Here is a 25,152-nt window from a genome sequence, read left to right as displayed (position 1 = left end):
ATACACACACACACACACGCATATATATATATATATATATATATATATATATATATATATATATATATATATATATATATATATATATATATATATATATATATATATATATATATACATATATATATATATATATATATATATATATATATATATATATATACATAGGCATGTAGAGCGCATCAATGGATGGAAGAAATACATCTCACCCTTCTGCACCGCGTGCTCGTTTGTGGTAGAATTATTGTTTCAAACTTTTATAATAAGCGTGCTGATTTTTTGGGTTTATTAGTTGTTCACAATCAGATGGCATGTAAGAATTTTCAGGTGAACACAAAATACAGAAGTATTAGTTTTTTTGATATAGTGGGGTTTTCATATCGTTACGCTAGAATAATTCGAAGTATGTGTTGCTTTCGTGGAACTACTGATTTTGTCGGCCGACTGAAGAGAGGATTTTATTTCCTGCTTTCACGTAAGTATATCACTGATGCAAAAATCTGGTCTTAAGTTAATTACAGGTGAGTTGGACAAATTCTCTGTGGGAAAACATTTGGTTGACAAACATTCATAGACAATACTCTTTATGACTGAATGTAAATTTAGGGAGCAAGTCATGTTTTCTCAACAGTTACAGTTACTATTAGTATGGTTACTATTCTATGATGCATATATACATAATGAAGATTTAGGAGAATGTCAAACATTCAGTATAAAATAATAGACTATCCCTAATACAAATTATACGGGAACAATTTTTATTGACAGCAAATAAACGAATATAATGTTTAAGTAGACGTCGCGTGCAATTATATATGTTTACTGGTTTCTGTCTTTTGACTGCAGCCAGGCTGGAGCACCGCCTTGAAGGGTTTTAGTAAGACAAATTGACCCAGGGCTTATAGTACATAATCTATCGGTCTTATTTGCTGAACCGCTGCGTTACGGGGATGTAAACACACCACAACCGGTTGTCGAGCGGTGTTGGGGGACAAATACAGGCACAAAGACAGACGGGCATCTTTCAGTTTCCGTCTACCAAATTCACTCACAAGACTATAGTAGGAGAAACTTGCCCAAGGTGTCACGAAGTGGGACTGAACTCGAAACTACGTAGTTGGGAAGCGGGATCCTTACCACACAGCCACACACACAGACAAGCACACACATAAACACACACACACACACACACACACACACGCACTCACACACATGCACATACACACATACACATATATTGTGATATTTGTAAACAGCTCGGCACCTTCTTTCTATATTATTCAGTGTAATTAACGATCCTGGAATGATTACTTGACTACTGCACAAAATATGTTGTTGTACATAGCTAACCCCGTTTAAATTTCATGCTCTACAATATCACTGAGTTTTCTGGCAATATCGGAATGTTGGAAAAATTCCTTCTTTACTACTTGGCACATTCACATATCTGTATGTTTGTTATAAATATATAGGTACAGGCGTGCCAGTGAGTTTAGAAGTTTGCTTCTCGAACATATGTTTCCAGGATTAATCAGTCTGGGCAAATATCTTCTACTATAGTCCCTCTACAATTAATGACTTGTGAGCGTATTTGCTAGACGGAAACTGAAAGAAGCCTGTCGTATACACACACGCGCACTCACACACACACACGCACACACACACACACACACACACAAATATATATATATATATATACACATATATATATATATATATATATATATATATATATATATATATATATATATATATATATATATATATATATATATATATATATATATATATATATATACATACATAATGCATATATACAAATATATATATGTGCGTGTGCATGTGTGTGTTTGTGCTTGTCATCTACCAACTCTTGAGAGCCGGCCGGAGGGACTATAGAATAATTACCATCCTTATAATTACGTACTGGGTTTAATTCATTCGACTGAAAGAAATCAAAACAAAAATACTAGAACGTATTTCCTCAGCATGGTTGCAGTGCAAGAACTGAAATATAAAGATAAAGGATAAACGATATATAAGTATATACATTTTTCTGTGTTTCTATAAATGTATATTATCACCAAATACTTTATTACTGATACATATGCACGCTAAGAAATATACGTACAAAGAGAAACATAGACAGGCAGGTAACCGTACGTATTTCAGATCATATATACCCACATATGGGAAAATTAACTTGGAAACATATGTATGTGTTACAAAAGTGGTTTGTATCTACACACTTTTCACTACACAACTAATCCCACTTATAATCTCTCTTTGTTTTGCAAACACAAATATACACCGACACATAGAGAAAGACAAGGAGGTGGTAAGAGATGGAATGGACAATAAAAAAGAGGTAGTGGGAGTCAGAAAAAGAAAGAGGAGGTGTGAAAGCACTAGCATGAGACAGAGAGGAGGTGAAAGAAATGTATTGATTTTTTATGGAAAGTAAATTCCTCTGAAGCATATTTTCTATTTCAAAATTTTATATCTTGAATTTACAAATATTGGTTTTCAATTAATCTCCCGGTTCTTTATTCGCATGTGTTGTTTTTATTCAATACGCACATATAAGTATATATATATATATATATATATATATATATATATATATATATATATATATATATATTCACAAGTACACATGCACACATATGTGTATATATATATATATATATATATATATATATATATATATATATATATACACATATGACCATATACACAAAGACACATATAACTACTTTTTTCCTTCCTTTCTTTCATGTGTAATAATTTCCTACACGACTACATTCTCCATCCTATAGGTGCTATCAGTGTTTCTGTAAACATATTTTCTTTAATAGTCAATCTGTTAGAATTTATGAACGCCCGTTGAATGTAAGAGAAAACATCCAATTTATTTAATGTTGCCATATATCAGTCTCCATTCCTATAGAATTAATAAGCTTCTACACTAATGTAATTTAATTATTATTATTTACCTGGTTCAGTTTCAGAAATACGTTTATGTCTTATTATAATTTAGTATTTATTCTCAAGTACTTTACGTAGTCGATTATACGTTTCTTATTCTAACTTTCTCATTCCCACTTCTGCAAATATAGTCATTACATATGTGTGTACATACATAGACATATACATGCATACATAAATACATACATGGGATCGTGTATCACACAGTAATGTAGGGCAGACCATCCAAACCCGAGATTTGTCCCTCGAACATCCCGCCATCGCGTCCCTCACTTCCGCCGCCGTGATGGCACCTTCGCAGCACTCCGCCTCTCTTGCCGAGAGTCGTGGCAGGCTATGCAGGTAGGCACTGAAGTCCACCCTGCGTGCCTATATATATATATATATATATATGTATATATATATATATATATATATATATATATATATATATATATATATATATATATATATATATATATATATATATATATATATATATATATATATATATATATATAGATAGATAGATAGATAGATAGATAGATAGATAGATAGATAGATAGATAGATAGATAGATAGATGGATAGATAGATAGATAGATAGATAGATAGATATATAGATAGATAGATAGATAGTGTGGGTGGTTACATCATGTGCAATTCCATTCTCAATTCTGCCAAACTGTGCATGTGCTTCGTAGGATGTATATACTTATGGAAATACTCATAGAAGAACCATAACCACAATTGGTTGCCGGAGAATTACATCTATATGAACGAAGCAGCGACGGTTTTACACAGGCTCTGAATATACAATTAAAAGTTCGGTCATGGTGGTATTGAGAATGTTGGTGAAGAACAGCAACCTGTTATGTGTCAAGATAACATGCATAAGAAAATTTTATCTCTGAGTTTTCGTAATTGTCGAACATAGATCCGCCAGATCGACAGTCAATGTACTGTGTCAAACGCATTGTTAATTAAAGTCACAAGAAATTTATTCATTTCTGGTCAGCCAATGTGCCGTTTTATGGAAACATTTTTATTGGTGCCGTAGTTATCCAAATATATTAATCCATCGTGACATTTCGTTACCAGGATGAATGAAGTATTTCTAGATTGCAAATATGATTAAAAAAGTTTTGAAGCGGTGTTTCAGAGCAGCAAAATGCTGAATCACTTGCTGACGCAGAATCAAAACCATAATCGGTATCACAATAGTATGAGCAAACAACTGCTTGAAATAACAAAAATGATGGTATAGATGTAGGAGCAGATTTATCTGGAGAGAACGATCTAAGGAAGAAGTTGTCGAAGAGGAAGCATCAGAACAAGAAAAAGAACTGCAAATCAAGACCCAGAGTCTCAACCTATTTCAAAGTACCCTGTGGAAACGAAGTCATTAAATTCGGTATGTTTTGTGAGAAAAGACACTGCTCCATTTCACTCATCAATTACCAGCGCAGGGCCTGGTAATAGGTAGAGTTTAGAGAAAATTCAAATGACAAAAAGTATAGTTAAATTGCATTTTCTTCAGGGTCCACAAACTCAAAGAGTTCGAAACCCTGGGAAACGCAAAGGAGAAGCAAACAAGTTTTCGCACACTCAAGTACACATGCACGCGCTTACGCACACTTACACTCTTTCATACGCGCATATATGGGGCTGTATACTAAGAGATTTAAAATAGAAGATAAACTTATATTTAACTATGAAATTAATTTTGTATTTCAAAGGAATTTTCTTCTCAGCTACATGGTTCCAGATTCAGTCCCTCCCTATAGTATATCGGGCGAGTGTCTTATACTATTGCTTCTGACAAAGCAGCGCCTTGTGAGTAGTTTTGGTTGACGGAAACTGAAAGAAGTTCGTATACATCCATCCATATATACATATATACGCGAGTGTATATATATATATATATATTTATAAATTATGAAGATAGGGGGTGCTTTGGAAACTGATCCATTAAAGGAGATTTTTTATGAGTACAACCGTATTAGTTAAGTAATGGTATATTTATTTATACATATTTATACAAACGCGCACACGCACACACACACACACAGACACACACACACACACACACACACAAACACACACATACATATATACATGTGTGCATTCAGAGAAATTTGAGACGCGCCGGTTTCGATTCCCATTCAAGCCTTTCTGGTCACGTATTTCCTTCTTCTAAAGTTTATTTACCCGTTGTACCCATTGACCTCCTGCATTTGCGAAATCGTATATTTTATGACGATTACCGTCACATACAGCACTTATAAGTTTGTTTATAAAATGTTCTCATTTGTCTATCTATCTATCTATCTATCTATCTATCTATCTATCTATCTATCTATCTATCTATTTATCTATCCATCTACCTATCTATCTATCTATCTTTCTTTCTTTCTTGTCTGTGTGCATGTCTATCTGCCCCCCCCCTCTCTATCCACTTCACACTACCTCCTTGACTCTCTCATCGCTGACACGTGACGAAAGGGTATGTATCTTTCTGTCCATTTCCTTCCTAAAGAAAAGACGTGCCTCGCATGTTTCCTTTCATAGCGTACATAATAATTTTTCTATCGTCTTGGCTCAACAGCCCTCACCGATTGTTTTACTGTCTTGTTCTCACTGTCCTGTTCTTCTTAACATTTTCACCCTCCGCAAAAAATCCCAAATTTTATTTAATTTGCTTTGCGGGAGGGACTGATTCGGCGAGGTCGCGTGTTGTCCTTGCCTTCGAGGCTCGTAGTGGGTGAGGTTGGGACGGCTGACGAAGGGGTATACTCTGTATGTTGCATGACTCGTTTCGCTGTTTTTTATTTTTTTCGTTGATTGAAAAAAGTTCCTTTTCTATGTTTCCTTTTCTCGTTGTGTTTAACGTTTTTTGATGTCCTGTACCCATATATTCATGTATATATATACATATAAATGAAGGTATGTACATATATGTATGGATATATGCATACATTCGTATACTATTTATATATTATATATATATATATATATATATATATATATATATATATATATATATATATATATATATACATATATATATATATATATATATATATATATATATATATATATATATATATATATATATATATATATATATATATATATATTTCTCTATGTATTTATCAATATACATATGATTACGTACACAATATACATTTGATATAGCTGTACTTTTATGGGTACTTCTCCGTTAATCACTTTGGAAATGTGAGTGTGTATCTGTGTGAGAGTTTATGAGTGTCCGGGTATGTCTCCGCCTGTTTCAGGTGTAATTATCTGAATTAATGCTAGGCTACCCAACTTTGTTGTATGTTTGATATTACGTTTTACACATTGACTGATCATCAGGGAATATATTATATGTGCTTGTAATCCGGTGAATACATGTAATTCAAAATACTTATACACTTATATCATTAATATAATGAACAAATACATGAATAGATGAAACAATTTCATTACACTCCTATACGCATATACACACAGATACTTTCAGACATACACGCAAAATGTATATACACACTCGCACGCAATATATACACATGCAAACATCCCCATGTATGTATATGCATATATGTATGTATGTATGTATGTATGTATGTATGTATGTATGTATGTTTGTATGTATGTATGCAATGCATGCATATGCTTACACGAAGAGCAATATATTTTATGGAATTCAGCAATTCCAATGCGGTATAAGACATGGAAATGGCTCAGGGATACTTTTATGTTAGGTTTCAAAAATTTGATTATATTTTCTAATGTTTAAACAATTTGAAGAGTTTATAAATTGTATACATTTCAATTCATGCATGAAATAATAAATTGCGTAGCACGTTGCATATTTCTATTTAATATTTCCATCTCCTTATATTTCAGAAACTCATTGGAATGACACGTGATATACTGAGTTATATTGTTCACAACGTTCTATTCATTCCAATATATACGTATACATAAATACAAACACGCACACATACACACACAAACACAGAGACACACACACAGACACACACACACACACACACACACACACACCTATATATATATATATATATATATATATATATATATATATATATATATATATATATATATATATATATGCACATATATACGTATGATATATATTATATATACATATATACATATGATATATATAGTTCTTAATGATTGTAGATTCAATCAGCGTTCACATTATTTGAACATTCTTCTGCAACTTCAATGATTCTAGGCTGATAAGTACCTGCTTTGCGATAATTTTTTTTAGAAGTGGAAGAATTCATAACACACACTTGCATACAAACACATATACACACGCTTAGCCACGCGCACCCGCACTTCGCTTACATACATGCGCACACACACTGTATGTGTGTATATATGTATTTATGCAAGCATTTATTTATGTATATATGTATGCACGCACTAATGACACATAAATTGACTTGTAAACTATGACTAATGTTTCCGTTGAAAAAGTAGGAGGATAAATTAAAATTTGAAGCAAAACACTGAATGCATGTATCTAGAGTAGTTTTATTTGAAATGTAACGCTAACAAATATACATACAGTTCCTTCTCTTTACAAGTAGTCATATTCTCATGTAAAGAGGACACGCCTACTTTTATTTTGTATACTTACAAACTCCCAAGATATACTCTTACATACAAACAAACATACACTCACACACACATGCGCGTCCAGTCACACACACGTGCGTACACACACAGATACTCACACACAAATCTATATATACATAGATACATACACACACACACACACACACACACACACATATATATATATATATATATATATATATATATATATATATACTAACATAAATAATATATAAATATATGCATATATCCATACATATATATATATACATACCTACATCTATATGTACACATGCATGTATGGGTACAGGACATCACAAAAAAAAAACGTTAAACACAATGAGAAACGAAAACATAAAGACGAAGACAGAAAACGAGACAAGCAACATATATTTGTACGTGTGTGTTTATGTTCTCAGTGTATGTGTCTGTGAGTTCAGTGCATATGTATTCATGCATGTTTGTATACTTTAGTAAATAATATTTTGCATTACAATAACACCAAATGCTATGTGTAATCGCAATAAACATCAGCATCAGCACCATCATCATCATCTTGTCAATTGTCGACATATATATTAATGATTATAATTTTATATGGCGTGTGTCGCATTATCTTCCTGTTTACAACAATGGAAAATTTAGAGAGAGTCGAGTATTCTGTCCTGTATGTAAATTTTTATGCGAAACTTTTCCCTTATTGGATGCTCATCCAAGTCATATTTGCTTAACTACAGTATCAACGAATCAATAATGATAATGATACTAGTCACTTAGTATGCAGGAAAGAGCAGCCAATTCTCTTTCAAACCACTTAGTATATATATTCTTGAAAAATGTGTCAGATATAGCTCAAACAATTTTAGAAAATTGAATAAAGAAAGTCTGTCATCGCATTTGCACCTTTGATTAGATTTCATTTTCATGAAGGATGACATAGGACTTCACCAAATGAAAACTCTATTAGGACGGTCAGCCTTCAAAATTGTAGAGTTACATGATGGAGAAATATAGGCCTATGCGTAGAGGCCTATATTTTTAGCGATCAACCAGGACAAAGCAGCAACAACGAGAGCAACAGCAGATATTTACAGCACTAACAGAATTTCTACGAGTTTAGTCAACGTAATTTATATAGCAAGCACCTTGCACTCAAACTGCTTTGTATTATCTGAATTAGTGACGCTATTTGATAAAGTAATTTCAAATGTCCTAAATGTTTTAAAAACTGTATATCCATGTTTTTGTCGGAGCAGACATCACTTTGTGAAACAACAATATCGAAAAAAATAAACACCCATAAAACTATAAAAATAAGAGAAATAAAGCATTGGTCTCGTTATTTTGTTCTTGTGCTTCCACCTTCTAATTATATCAACATCTTCCAGTCTCAATTATTTTTCCTCAGGCTATATATATATATATATATATATATATATATATATATACATATACATGTCAAACGATATGTATCAAAGAATATTTATCAAGCAATATATATGCCTGTATTTCCACCCATGTTCCCTTACACGACTATTCACTTGGGATATCTTCATTTGAAAATTAAGAATCAATAAGGTGTTTGCCCTGCTTCAACTCCAATGCTAAATACCATCAGGATTATGCATGTAGAATATATTAATTCTTAGAATGCTTACTATATGTGTGCATGCGCTTGTGTATGTATGTGTGTAAGGGTGTATGTGTAATGATCATATTAATACTTATTGAAGAAATATGTAAACGACGACAAGAAAACTTATACACTTGTGCTTTCAAACAAAAATATCCTCTGGGTTTTCTTTTACCTGAATTTCGAAGCGCGCTCTTGTTATTATCAGCAGTCTTAATATAGTGAACCTAAGAGCGTTCCACTGGAAATATATAACCAATGGCATGTTTGCTGAAAATGTACGATATAAAATGATATAAATAACGTCTCGAGTTTACGTTTTGCACCAAAAATATCTGAGCTAAGGCAAATACCCAGAACGTTATAGATAGAATTGCATCGAACATATAAGACTGTCATTTTACAAGAAGCAAGAAAGGGATTTTTCGGAAGTTCATGCCTATAAAAAAAAGTATTAGTGCTGTCAGTTAATTGCAGAGATTAAACATAGGTCAACGCAATTGCTTATCACCGAATATTCAACGGAAGGCGACAGTAATATCGTAAGTGCATATATGTAGCCAAAAATTGCTTACTATATTATTTTTTTAGAATTATAATGTATGATACTCATAGTAATTTTAGATGTATTTGGTAGCATAAAGCTAAATAATAACTGCGTACTGGATTTAAAACTACTACCAGTGATACAGGAAGCTGGAGTAGAGATTCAATGTTTCATGATGTCACTACTTGCGTTATATTGTTGATTTCAGTGAACAATAAAATATGAAAAAAACCTAGAAAGTATTATAACTTACATTGCAGAATATTACAGTAAACTTTCATATATTTGAGTTGATCCTAATCCTTGTTTTCTTCGTTAACTGAAGTTCATATTGTCTCTTCACTTGAGACAATCAGCGATTCATCGATTCACTATTGCCTAATTTCCCATCAAATCACAGAATTTTGTCTTCATGAATGACACGGTGAATAAACAAATGTGGGCTCAATACTACTCAAGGAGAAAAATATGGAATACGCATAGTTTAATTATTATTAAGGTACATGTTTTTACATAGTCGACCGTTTACATCATGAGCATTATTGCTTGTGTTAAAGAAATATAACTACCCAAATAATATAAAACAAATGCAAAAGAATAGTAATACAACTCATAACATTATTAATTAAATTCTTCAATATAGGGCCAATAATCGAATGATTAACACACACAAATAGCATTTGGTGGTTATAATTGATAAATGTTGTTTTATAATTAAATCATATAATGTTTCCATCCATGTCTATGTATAAAGATATTTACGTTCCCGCCCTCACCATTCATAACACCAGCATAATTTTCACAAACTTCATAATGTTCGTAATTTTTTATCGGTTACCAGCATCAGAAGACTTAAAACATTTTACTGTGAGCTTAGGCAAATATTAATGATATTATAACCAATTTAACATAATTTTAAAAGAATTATCCTGAGTATATGTAAATATTGAATATCTAGAAATTAGATTCAGTTTTACTTCTCTAGAATCTTTATCATTCTGCATAAAACCTATCGTTATACAAAGTAGATCATTAATTAGAGCAGTGCACCTTAATCAGAAGAATTCTGAATTGAGTTTTAACTCATTAATGATAGGGGAAAATAACATCTATAAAAAATTTAAAAAATAGGAACATAAAATAGAAGAAAAATAGGGAAACATGCACTATTGTCAATTATAAAATCTGCCTAAGTTAAACGATGCTACTCTGTTGAAGAATTGATTTTTTTTTCACTTGTCTACATCGGCTTACCGTTTGAATATGTGTACGAACAAAGACTACTCTCTAGCTGGCTGCTTAATGATACATTCATACACACTTTAGTACATACATAGATATATATATATATATATATATATATATGCCTAGTAATACACTCACACACATACACACACACACACACACACGCACGCACGCACGCACGCACGCACACACACACACGCACGCACGCACGCACACACATATATATATATGACCTTTAAATTCCATAGCGATAATTTCAAATTAAATTATCAGATGAATTAAAGATACTTCAAATAGTTAAGTATGGAAGAGATCCGACTATATAGCGCAAAAGGAAGTGAAGAGAATACAAAGAAGCATTAAATGAAATAAAAGTAACAAATGCAATAAAAGAAAACAAAAGAAGAACATAAAAAGAAAAATGCAAACTTCAAGATATTTCTAGAAGTAGGGCAAAATGCATGTGATTCACAACACTTTAACTAAAAAAAGAAGGAAAATTTAAATGAATATAAACAAAGAGAAGTCAAGTAAATTATATGCGATAATATTATGAAAGAATTAAGAACAGTAATGTAGAGAAAGTGAAATAAGAATGTCATTTAGTATTAATTTAAATGCGTGCATTGAAAGCTCGCACTTAAGTAATGTAAACCAGAAAATTCTCTTAACGGAAAGAGAAGAGATTTTAATAACATAAAATAAATGATTACGGAGATGTACTTGCATAGCAAGTGACCTGATCTGAGATCGTTTGCTGGACCGAAAACAACTGCAGCGTGGCAGACGGATGTATGCTATCAATCACAGTGTATATCTTGCTTCGAGGTTGACTGTCATCGTTTTCATATTTCACTTGTCAAGGCCAGCACACTTTAGAAAATACAAGCCAAGGCATTTGGAATCTGAATCAAGCCTGATTCTACAAACCATTTTTATACACATTTTTTTAATACATTTCTCATTTATTTTAAACAATTTCAGCGTGGAATTTTAAACAATTGCAGCACGGAATGTTGTCAGTGAACAGGTCGCGGTCTCAAAGCGACGAAAATATTTTGGAAAATTAAATTTAAATGTTGAAGTGAATCTAACGGTGTTAGTGTGTTTCTTAAATGGCGTATAAAACTGGTTTGCAGAATCAGGCTTGATTCAGATTCCAAATGCCTTGGCTTGTATTTTCTAAAGTGTGCTGGACTTGACAAGTGAAATATGAAAATGATGACGGTCAAACTCGAAGAAAGATATACACTGTGATTGATAACATATATCTGCCTGCCACGCTGCAGTTGTTTTCGGTCCAGCACACCTGCTGCTGTAGCCTCGAGCCGACTAAAGCCTTATGAGTGGATTGGGAGACGGAAACTGAAACAGAAAGAAGACCATCGTATATATATATATATATATATATATATATATATATATATATATATATATATATATATATATATATATATATATATATATATATATATATATATATATATATATATATATATATATATATTCATAAGTGTGCATATGTTTGGACTCCACAATCGCTTGAAAATAGACGCTGGTTCGTTTACGTCCCTGTAACTATGTCTTTGCCTCACTTTATCTGCATCTATGTGTATTTGTCCGTTTCAGTAGAGAAGTAGGAGCTCTGATTTGCTAGTCTACGATACATTCAAGCTATATAAAATAAGCTTCCAATATTTCGTCAAAACTAAATATCAAATAGGTCATGCATAAGCTATTTACAAAACAAAAAGAAACTTATCTCGAACATACTTACATAATTTTTTCACATATATAATACGAACGTGTCTTCACATATACTATACTAGTTTAATTAATGCATATTTATCGATTTTTATACCAGACTTTCCATATGATGTAGCGAACAATTCCAATGGGAGGAGGTGTATTGTGGTAATTTTGTAATAAACCATTGTGTGCATAAGTAAACAAGCATGTGAATAGTACTTTTGTAATTTTGTATATAATTCACGTTTTATGCTATTTTAATTTAAATTCACATCCGTTATAGCTTTAGAAATTTGCATACATAACACACGGAATTACAAACACACACACACACACATGCACGCACGCACACCCACCCACACACACACGTACACGCACACACATGCATATATATATATATATATATATATATATATATATATATATATATATATATATATATATATGTGTGTGTGTGTGTGTGTGTGTGTGTGTGTGTGTGTGTGCATAATCGTAGACTAAGTATGTGGAGGTAAACTCACTAACACCCAAATGTGATAAACTTCATCGGGAAATATTTTCTTTTGTGCTAGTTTCTAAACATGATAATGGTTTAAACTCATTTATACTTCAAGGAAAATGAGTCTGATCAATAAGTATCGGTACCGTTGCCATAGAAACGACGCTGAAGTACGCAGAGTAAAGCCGCTTGGCAAAGATTGACCAAGAACTATGTTGCCCATGCGCACTAAGTGTTGACGTACTAGCTCATTTCCGTTGTTTTCAGCAGTGCTTCGAGTGCAGGTGTGTAACGTGTGATCATTGCGTTGACCATGACAGAGAAAGTTGTCATGGCTACACCTGATCAGAGGCCAACGCAAAGTCGTAGAATGTGTATAGAGGGGAGTTTATGAGCCGCATTCAAGTACCCGAGTAGGTTGGACGTTTCCAAGATGGCAGAAAAAATGTCGATATTGACCCACAACCAGTAGAACTGATAAAACCATCGCAGATGCGCGTGCAGCTGTGAGGGGTAAACGTCGAATCACCATACTAAGTTTTCACAGGATGCGAAAATTAGTTACCACTCAGATCAGTCCATTATCACTGAAGATTTGGGTATGACAGGCGTGTCTGTCAAGTGTGTTCTAAAACTGCGTTCAGCAGAGCAAAAAGACACTCGGGGTTTTAGTTGCACAAGATCTCCTTCATTATATTGATAATGATGAAACCTTTTGAAAACTTTGCATATGCCTCTGTGCAGGTATCGCCAAACTTTGGTTAAATGTGATGCAGATTTCCTGGTCAACTTTTTTCTGTCATATTCAATGCGATGATCACACGCTACACACCTTCCTTCCATACTCTATTCTAGACGGCAGAAATGATCTAGAACGTTAAAACTTAGTGCACATGCATATCAGAGTCCACGGTAAATCTGTGCAGAACGGCTTTAATCTGCGTGCTTTTTCTTCGTTACTATAGCAACAGCCCCGATACTTATTGATCAAACCACGTATCGAATTATATCAGTATGTTATCTTTTTTCATTTAATCATTTGCAAAAACCTTTTTTTTTTTTCGAATATTTTTTTCTTTCATATACAACAATCAGTTGATCAGCTTAGAAGTCAGCATATACGTATTTTTATATTTGGGAAAGGATTATGAAGGCACGATTATGCATAAGGGATAATAATTTTCTCATACGCTGGTCAGATTTTATTGTCTTCGTTCTTATTACAATTATGGTATACAAATTCCCCATCTTTCTTCTTTGAGTATCATATTTTTCAGCAGTTTGTTTCATGCAAGCATCTAATTTTTTTTTTTGTACTGTAGATTTAGGGGCATGTATTAAATGTGCACATTTTAGATAAGTTCTAATAATTAAAAAACTATTTGATATATCATATTTCAGAAATTACAAGTTAAATAACGGAAGCAAATGTGTATTTTATGATCTTCTCGTTAACCAGATAATATAATCATCACTCGTTGTTTTACTTTTTTACACCGGCTTGTCAGATGGCCGTATAGTTAGTTTTTAGGCTAATTTAGCTGCAAATGGACTCTGTTGTCTATCATTATATATATATATATATATATATATATATATATATATATATATATATATATATATATATATATATATATATATATATATATATATATATATATATATATATATATACATATATATATATATATGCGTGTATGTATGTATGTATGCATGTATCTATACATGTAGGCATAGGCACATAACTTGACTCGTTACACGACAGACATTTACTGAACCGATAAATAATCATGTCATTATTGTGTAATATATCACAAAATACAATTTATCATTAGAATGTTAGATATATTTTAATCACCGAAAATAACCATAAAAATAAAATAACCGTTATAACAATAACGTTACTAATATATTGTACATATTAAGTATTTTTATTACAATCTGTTACATTAATCTAATGCAACTGAAATTATAATGTGCGTACCCTTGTACATATATTTACACTACATTAGTTGACCATACACTTGTGAAATTCCATTATGGCGTAGTTTTACATCAAAGAGTTGTTGTTGTTGTTGGCACTCCGTCGCTTACGACGTCTAGGGTTCCAGTTGATCCAATCAACGGAACAGCCTGCTCGTGAAATTAACGTGCAAATGACTGAGCACTTCCCAGACACGTGTACCCTTAACATAGTTCTCGGGGATATTCAGCGTGACACAGTGTGACAAGGCTGGCCCTTTGAATTGCAGGCACAACAGAAACAGGAAGTAAGAGTGAGAGAAAGTTGTGGTGAAAGGGCACAGCAGGGTTCGCCACCATCCCCTGCCAGAGCCTCGTGGTGCTTTATGTGTTTTCACTCAATAAACACTCACAAAACCCGGTCTAGGAATCGAAACCGCGATCCTACGACCGCGTGTCCGCTGCCCTAACCACTGGGCCATTGTGTCTCCACACATCAAAGAGTAACAAGCCTCGAAAAGTAATATTACATGACAAAACAAATGTATAGTTATTACAGAACGGATATGTCTCCAGGAAAAGAAGCAGAATACAAAATAAAAGAAATCTGGACATGTCTTCTTTTATACATAACTACGAATTCAGTTATTAGCAAAATAACAATTTATAAATCTGCAAATCCACATAAGGTTTACGCGCACAAACAATTAAATGTACTTCCGATACAGAACGTAATATAACATTTCAATGTAAAAATGAGATATTTAACAGTTCATTAGGAAACAACACCGATGGCTGACGATATATATTATTATAGGTGATTATTTATAATGGTACACCCCTCCTATGTGATGAATGGAATGACAGGTCACTATAAGTAAAGAAAAGTACGTGAAGTATGAGATTACGTAGTAGGCGTCTTTACTGGTTTTACTAAGTATACTTACACCGAAGTTATAACAATCCAACATAATAAGTATTATAGCAGTGGCGACAAGGATTTAAGCAACTTACGAGGAAGTAATACACTCGACGAGAATAAATCGGTTCACTTGGAGTTCACTAGAAACTCGAAAAGGAGTTAATAAACTGATAAAATTGATGTACATATTTATGAAAAATCGTAAAAGTATGGAAAATGTGTTGGTAGGTTTGCTCGAGATGCAAAAACAGCAACAACAACAACAACAACAACGGAAAAGTCAACAACAGCAGCCGCTCTACAACTGCAAGAACAACAGCTGAAACAAAAGCAACAACTGAAAGAAGAAAAACAACAAATAATATTACAGCAACAAATGCTTCACTTACTGAAGTCGTCAGGAATGTCAGAAAATGTGTTCTCACTACACTGTCACGAACTACAAAACAGAGTTCTAATACGAACTTGACGAAGGTGTTATCTTCGAAGCATACTACAGAAGATATGAGCAAATTTTCGAGATATAATGTAAACATTGGGACGACGAGATAAAAATGCACTAAAGAAAAATGGCAGCAAATGAACAAGAACAATATAGTGATCATGTATTCCAAAGAAAATCTCTTGACATAAATTTGAATGCTACCATAGATATAATGTGTAAAAGTTTCAGTGTAAAAAGTTCCTTGTTCAAGAAACGTTGGAAGTTTCTGAACATAGAGTAAAATAAAAGACGGGGACTACATCATATATGATGATAGAGTAAACAGGGAATGCCAGAAGTTTCAGTGGACGAATTAATGCCAGATATGGCGAATGCTTGATTTTTACACAGGGTCTTACTGCCGAAACGGACGCAGAATTTAGAAGTAGAATTCTTAAAATGCTGGAACAAAACCAGGATGTGACCCTACAAAAGTGTCAGAAGAAATACATATATGTAGTTTTATATAATCGTATGAGTGTGTGCATGCACGTATGAGTGTATGTGTAGATATATGTACACATTATATAAATATATATATATATATATATATATATATATATATATATATATATATATATATATGTATATATATATATATATATACATACACACACACACACACACACACACACACACACATATATATATATATATATATATATATATATATATATATATATATATATATATATATATATATATATATGTATATACCTATACATATATATATATGTGTGTGTGTGTGTGCTTGTGTGTATGTACATATATATGTATATGTCTATGTATAATAAAATACAAAAAAAAAATTCGAATTTTAACCATTGTCTGCAAAAATAGTGCCATATATGTGTGTGCGTGTGTGCGTGCTTGTGTGTATGTGCATGTGTAGATGATTAAACGTATATATGCGTATACTTTAAGCTTATACGTATATATTTGAGTGTTTATTCGTGTTTATATGATTGTGTGTGCTTGTACGTATGCATTGGTAGATTTATATTTGCATATACGTATATAAAACATTGTATCCATTCACCATTAGACAGTGGTGAGACACACACACACATATCTATATATGCAACCTTCGACAGAGTAACAGTCACATATAGAGCTTGAACAGACGCACATATCATACATACGCATACGTTCACATGTACATACACACATACACACTCACAGACACGTCTACATTCTTACCTAAAAACTCACATGTATACATGAGTACATATGTACTTACATGCATGTATGCGTATAAGCATGCAAGCATACATACGCATGTACAGCTATGCATATGCACATACTTTCTTGCACTCATATATACATTCATACTTACATACACACATACATACGTACGTACGTACGTACATACATACATTCATTCATTCATTCATTCATACATACATACATACATATCATTAACTAACTGTTACTTTCTCAGATGCAGCACAGTATTTTGTCAGTGAACAGGTCGCGGTCTCAAAGCGACGAAAATATATTGACAGATGAAATTTAACTTTTGAAGTGAATCTAACTGATTTTGTGTGTTTTTAAATGGCTTATAAACATCTTGCACGCTGAAATTGTTTTGTTTCAGCACACGATCTCAGATCAGGTCACATGCTACGCAATTATATCTCCCCAATTTTGTATAGAGTTTCATAAAGAATGCGAAGGAAAAACTATGAAAGATCAAGTATTCCTAGAACCGAGATACAATATAACATATCTGTGAGTTGCTCAATCATATCGATCCAGTACGTAGACGTCTACTACTGTATGAGTGGCCAAAAGAGTGGAAGATAATGTTTAATTCGTTGTGATTTAAATACGCAGCCTACCGTCGTCGCTCAATACCACGAGACATTTTGTCTTACAAATATTGATTCCGTGTATTTAACATCCGATAAGAGTTTTGTTGTATGTGATTGTTGGTGAGAAATCCAAGAAAACTGTGCTGCGGCGAAATTTGGAATGTGAAACATTAATAACGTGAGCTATCTGTTTTCTGAAACATGGCTTATTCTCAAAAGGAACATCAGCACCTACTACATTCCATAGGGTAGCTAAGTCCGGTGATAGGAATTGAGAAGGCGATTACTTTGGCCTGAATATTTAAACCAAATTTGACTACGCTATACTTGCTTCAATACGTCTATATAATGATTCGGCTCCATATCAATTAGTCTTACTCTCTGTACAAAATTAGAAATTAGGCAGTAGGAATGAAGTCTAATGAATACAGATTTGCGACCTCCTTGCGCACGACTACATCCAATTGAAAGGATACCAAAATGACAAAATTCATCTGGCGCAATCACTAGCTGGTCCTAGAACCTATGTTCGTCTCTCTCTCTTTCTTCCCTTACAGTTCGCACTCGCTCTGTCTGTCTTTCACTCTCTCTCTGTTTCTCTGTTTCTCTCTTTCTCTCTCTCTCTCCCCCCTCTCTCTCTTTTTCTGATAATTATTGTGCTTTCCCACTGTAATTCCATAAGAGATGTTATCGCTGGACGAATAATGCGGTAATTGACGTAATCAATAAAGTGCATACATTAAGTTTGATACACACACTCATATATACAGAAGAAGAAGTGCTGAGTTCACTGTTTACCTAAACTAATAGGTATACAGTGTAAGCGCTCCAATTGATTAGCTACTAAGATTCAAATTCATAACGGGGGTTGGCGCTCTGTTAGCCAATGTGACGGAGCGAGCCTACCTTCGAGCCACAAAGTATAATTTAACTAAGAGGAAAACAAAATCGAAGCAGTACAATCTTATCAGTTCATTTAAGTTGGTTTAATGCTGATGCGAAGTGAGAAGTTGTTATAATGTTCATTCTTCTTCTTCTTCTTCTTCTTCTTCTTCTTCTTCTTCTTCTTCTTATTATTATTATTATTATTATTATTATTATTATTATTATTATTATTATTATTATTATTATTATTATTATTATTATTATTATTATTATTATTATTATTATTATTTTTTATTATTATTATTATTGAGTACTTCGCTTCAGCATTAAACTAATTGAAATGAACTGATATACTTGTCCTGCCTTGATCTTGTTTTCCTCTTCTTTATATCTATCTATCTATCTATCTATCTATCTATCTATCTATCTATCTATATATATATATATATATATATATATATATATATATATATATATATATATATATATATAAAAATACAAATAATATGTGAGTATATGTATATATACGTACATGTATGCACATACCTACTTCTACATGTATATATAGATGCATATCTGTGTACAGGACCTCCCTAAAAAACGTGGACAAAATGAGATACAACATAAGCGGAGCACAAAGAACACAGGCCACATAGAGAACATTTCCTTCATATATATATATATATATATATATTATACACAAATCATAAACGGAACCTGAAACATTGCTTTACCTCAACAAATTAGTAACAAAATAATAACATTGAAAAACAAAATTAAATTTGTCATTTCCCGATAAAGACAATGGCTTTTAGTTATATTACATATAATCCTTTCTCATTTGTAAAAGCTGAAATGCAGCGGCAAATGATTTCGTCCCTGCAACATCGTATATGTTAAATGTAAAGAAATATAAATATCAGTAAAATTTCACACAGGTTACAGATGTATTTCTAACTGTTTAGTACTGGGACAGGTATGGCAACCAGGTTAACAATCTCACTTTGATACTACGGTGTTTTGAGTCTCTGAGCAACATATTTGGAAAGTGTATTCAATTGTACTCCCGAGCCGAATAATAGTTTTTGGTGAAATAGTTGAACTAGGTAAACATAACCCGAGCGAAAACCCTTCGTACAAATTCATGTATGCATGCACACACATGCAAACACAAACACACGCACACACACACACACACACACACACACACACACACACACACACACACACACACATGTATATATGAATATGTCATTGATTTTGTCTATTACCCATTCCCACATATGGCACTAAGTGTTGCTTCGTTTAGGTTCCCGTAAGATAGCCGTTCGGTAAAAAGATAACTAAAATTAAAAAAACTCTTTGTCATCTATAAGCACCTTCTTCTTTGTATTTGTGGGTGATTATCGTAGGCGGAATATGTGTGGAAGTTCGTCGCATACATTCACACACATGTATATACATGTGTGTGCATGTCAGTGCGATTTTGTCTCTAATAAAGTGTGTTAGTGTGTTTATTATTTTGTAAAGCAGTAGTTCCGAATAAGAGACTGGGATCCTTTGTTGAAGAAAATCTCTTAAAAATGGTTCCATTGCATGATCGCAGTTCACTCACTGCAACAAATGGAAAAACAAATCGGCAATAAAATCATGTGAGCAATAGTAGAGAGCTAACAAGTTTCAGGGAGGTGAATACTCAGTGTTGTTGACGACTCATATTTGACTCTCTCTTTAATCGACGCTGGAAAAATTGACTTGAGGTACGGCACGAGCCGAATTTATTACGTTACGATCCTGAGTATTTTCGGTACAGAATATAGGATTTCAAAATTTATAGCTACCAGATATATATATATATATATATATATATATATATATATATATATATATATATATATATATATATATATATATATATATATATATATATATATATATATATATACATATATATATATACGCAGAGCTTGCATTTTAACTCACCTTCTACAATACAATATCATTTTTGACTAAATTGCTTCTTTCACTGCGTCAAATGAAAACGTTTACAGTCTCATATTCATAAATGTTCAAATAAATATGTACGTAGGTTGTGTTTGTTTGTATGTACCAGTTTCGTGTACACGTTTTCTACGTACATTAAAATTGTCTTGAAGCAAGCAGTTTGATTTTTCATTATCGTTTGCCTTATACAGACACATTTTAAATTACTTGTAATAATCTGGATCTCAATATCCAGCTGCAATTTTTGCCTTGAGAATAATGTTTAAATATTTCTATATGAATTTTAATGGCTATAACATATTTTCAATATTAGAAGAATCATATTTCTGAACATTATGTCTATATAAACTTTGCGATTATGTATGCAATATTTAGAAAATGTATATCTAAATAATTTGTTTTTATATACTCCACTATTGTATATAATCTTCAGTTATATTGAAGATTTACAAAGCGATCAAGATGTTTCATTTTTGAGATTTTCTTTCATTATCAAATGTATTATATGAAGATGATAATGTCCTAGATATCATAAAACAAGGCGATGCATCTATTATCATTTGTTACACATATGCATGCACTTTTTCCCTGCCAATAAGGGGTTAATACTTTTGGACGCTGTTGATTCGGTGCCCTAGTGCTGCATACTCTATGTAAAAGAATGATTTTTTTTTTTAATTCTGCACTTATATTTCAGGGATTACGTATGTAGCAGGCAAGAACTAAAGCCACTTTAATTGACTATTATCGCCAATAAGATCTAGGTTTGTGCCAAAGTTAGAAAAATGAAGCTTAGAATTTTCTTTTTTAAAATGTGTAGTAATCCATGTAACATATTTGCACGAGTATCGAGTAAACTGCCATTCAATATAATAGAAAGTCCACTTATGTTCTAATTTCAAAGGCATTCTTTGATTTTCACACTTGTGGACTCAATAAAATAGTAGTGAAGTTCCAATTAACTCCCTGTTTGCTCGTTCTTGAATACATAAAATTGAGACAATGCTGAAATCTGCAATCTGTGGTAGCGATTATAGCATATTAGTAGAGCGGATGTTCGATAACTAATTTAAATTGTTACTCATAGCAGTGAAGAGGCAAAAACCGTAAAGTGCTACGTTAAACGTGCCGAATGGTATAATATATGATATTTAGTTAATTCTTTATCAATACTGATTTCAAATCTGGTTAAGATTGTCCTTGTATTTCCTCCCTTCAGAGTCGATAATGTAAGTGGCAATCATGTAGAGATTCAATATAATCGACGGTACTTCTTGCCTGCAATATATGGAGGTGCGCAAATGTCAAAAATCAATATTAGTGGTTATTCTTTTAACATATAGCCAACAGTGTTTGTTTAGCCCACATTCTTTCTTTTGATATTTTCATTTCTTTTTCTTTCACTCTTTGTTTCTTTCCTTCTTTTTTCTTTCTTTCCTTCTTTCTCTATCTTTATTTTATTGTTTTTTTTTGTTTTTTTTTTTACAAATAACCGTGTTTGGAAATTAATGAATGATATTAAAAAGGAAAGAAGAAAAAATAATCCTTTTTTTCTTTCCAATTAGAAAACACCTTTTGCCAACCTAATTTATTTAGGCTCCAATGTATTATTTAATCACTCACGTCCTGTCTTTGAGCAACACAACTTAGAACATACTCTATGAAGATGGAAACTGATGTCTGATCAAGAGCGTAAATTTAAGCAATTGCAAAACAAATATCAATTAATTATATTTGCAATATTAATTATATTATTAATTCGGGTTCGTAGATCATATTTTGTTGTTTCATTTCATTTATATTAAAGCAAGAAAAATATAATAATTAGAAAGAATATGATGTATAAATGTCTAGTGAAAAAAAAAAGCGCATACTTTCATAAATGACTATTTTTTTTTGATGCACTTACAAAACGAAAATAATTTAATTACTCCCAACTGTATATACCATACATAAATCCAAATATACTACTGTATATAATAATGATGATGGTTTATGTTATCCATTTAAAATAATTACATACAAACGGAAAGTAGAATCGCTTAATGAAGCAAAACACAGCTTTCTAACTTTTAATGAAGCAATATAACAATAAACGAAATATTTTTTCTTTGGTACATGATACACGCTGCTATCAAATTTATATAACTAATACAATAAATTCTAACACATTCTCTGTTGTTATATGACAATAATTCTAATAGCACATTATTAAATCAACCTTGATGTAGAATTAAAATTGTAATAAAAAGACAAAATAACTATTAGAATATGTTCCTTTCTGGTGTGCCGCCTCCGATACAAATGCTGTGAATAATTATAAATTCATAATATTGTAACTTCCCAATTGAACTGTTAGATTTCTCCTTAGTTCTTTAATAATGCTACGATTTTAAGGTTTCATGTTTCACTGTTTGACTTTCTGCTTTTATTCACCAGTTATTTACCAAGTATTACCCCAAGGACCGCTTTATATAATATCAAATTCCCTCCCCATCTTTCAGCCGAGTTATCTCATCTTCTTTTATTTATTCCTTTTTTCTAGCTTGTACCAACAATCAAACATACACGTACGCACACATTTACACGCAAACACTTTTAGCCACACACACATATACGCACACACTCACACACACCCACTCACACACACACACACTCTCACACACACATATAGTTAGCTATATAAATAACTGAGTATTCCACCTTATTTCTAATTCATTCTTCGCTCAATTCAAATGGTGCTAATGGAAGGAAAGACCAATATTCAGGTGAAACGAGCGAGGATAAATATTACAAGCGATAATGATTACAAACGAGCGTGGATAAAGATTACAAGATCGTTTTGATTTAGGCCGAGATAGTTATAATTTTATTTTAGTTTCTTTACAGTTACCTACTTTTTTTGTTGATTCGGACTTGAAAATGATTAGTTCTGAGGAGAAAAGAAAGGAATCTGGTGGAAAGCTTATGGTCTTCAGTTTCCTAATATTTTGTCTGAATTCCAGCTAGTGTAAGCGCTACTTTTAGCTTGTTTTGAAGGAGGAGACCCTTTCAATCTGTCTTAGTGGTTTATTCACTGAGAAGTATTTGAGACGAAAGTACCTTCTTCCATCATGCCTTGACCATTGTCATTCGTGTTGGTAGATCTTAGCTTTAAGTATCAATTTCAAAGAGAGTTTTGTTGTGTAAATAAAATATGCTTAGAATATGTCATTTTTTTACAAAACCGAAGCCTTCGTACCGTCGCCTCTCACTCCTTCACTCAGTAAAGTGAAATTATTTGGACAAATAAATATTGAAGAAGCATCCACAGGATACCTTCTGGCAAATTGTCAGGTGTATTTTACAAAACATGAAACAAAACAGAGTAGTTTCAATTGTTCTCAGCTTTTCTTTGCACTTGCTTTGCTCAGAGGATAATATCGATTGTGGCTCTATATTGAGGTTGCAGTAGAAACTATTTCACCAGAGGCTGGGGATGGCTGATTAAGAATCTCACAAATATTTTACATGTGACTGGAAAAACTATCTTTCTATGTTGATGCTCCAAATGATAATAAAAGTAATGATAATAATACCCACTTTAAATTCGTTTCGAACTCAAAGATTGAAGATCAGAATGAGAATCCAATGTTGGATTTGAAAGTTAGTCACCAATCTAAAAGATGGAAACATATCCATTCATAGTTTTTCGGAATGATTGGAAGATTTTCTTTTTCTTTTAAACTCCCTTTCAGAAGTGATGAAACCAACTTTCTTGCGGCAGAAAGATTCTATTGTACA

The 25,152-nt window shown here is 32.4% G+C and overlaps 1 protein-coding gene across 2 annotated transcripts in view; it reads left to right on the top strand.

Annotated features, from left to right (window-relative positions):
• Window positions 1-25,152, top strand: part of LOC106873299 (neuronal acetylcholine receptor subunit alpha-10) — a 1,766,016-nt gene that overhangs the window by 104,666 nt on the left and 1,636,198 nt on the right. The gene's annotated exons all lie outside the window — the stretch shown is intronic.

This window comes from Octopus bimaculoides, chromosome 1, assembly GCF_046866305.1.
Source record: "Octopus bimaculoides isolate indiv1 chromosome 1, ASM4686630v1, whole genome shotgun sequence".
In the NCBI taxonomy this organism is placed as follows: domain Eukaryota; kingdom Metazoa; phylum Mollusca; class Cephalopoda; order Octopoda; family Octopodidae; genus Octopus; species Octopus bimaculoides.
Note: the sequence above shows the minus strand (reverse complement) of the source record. Positions and strands in the feature narration are given on the sequence as shown.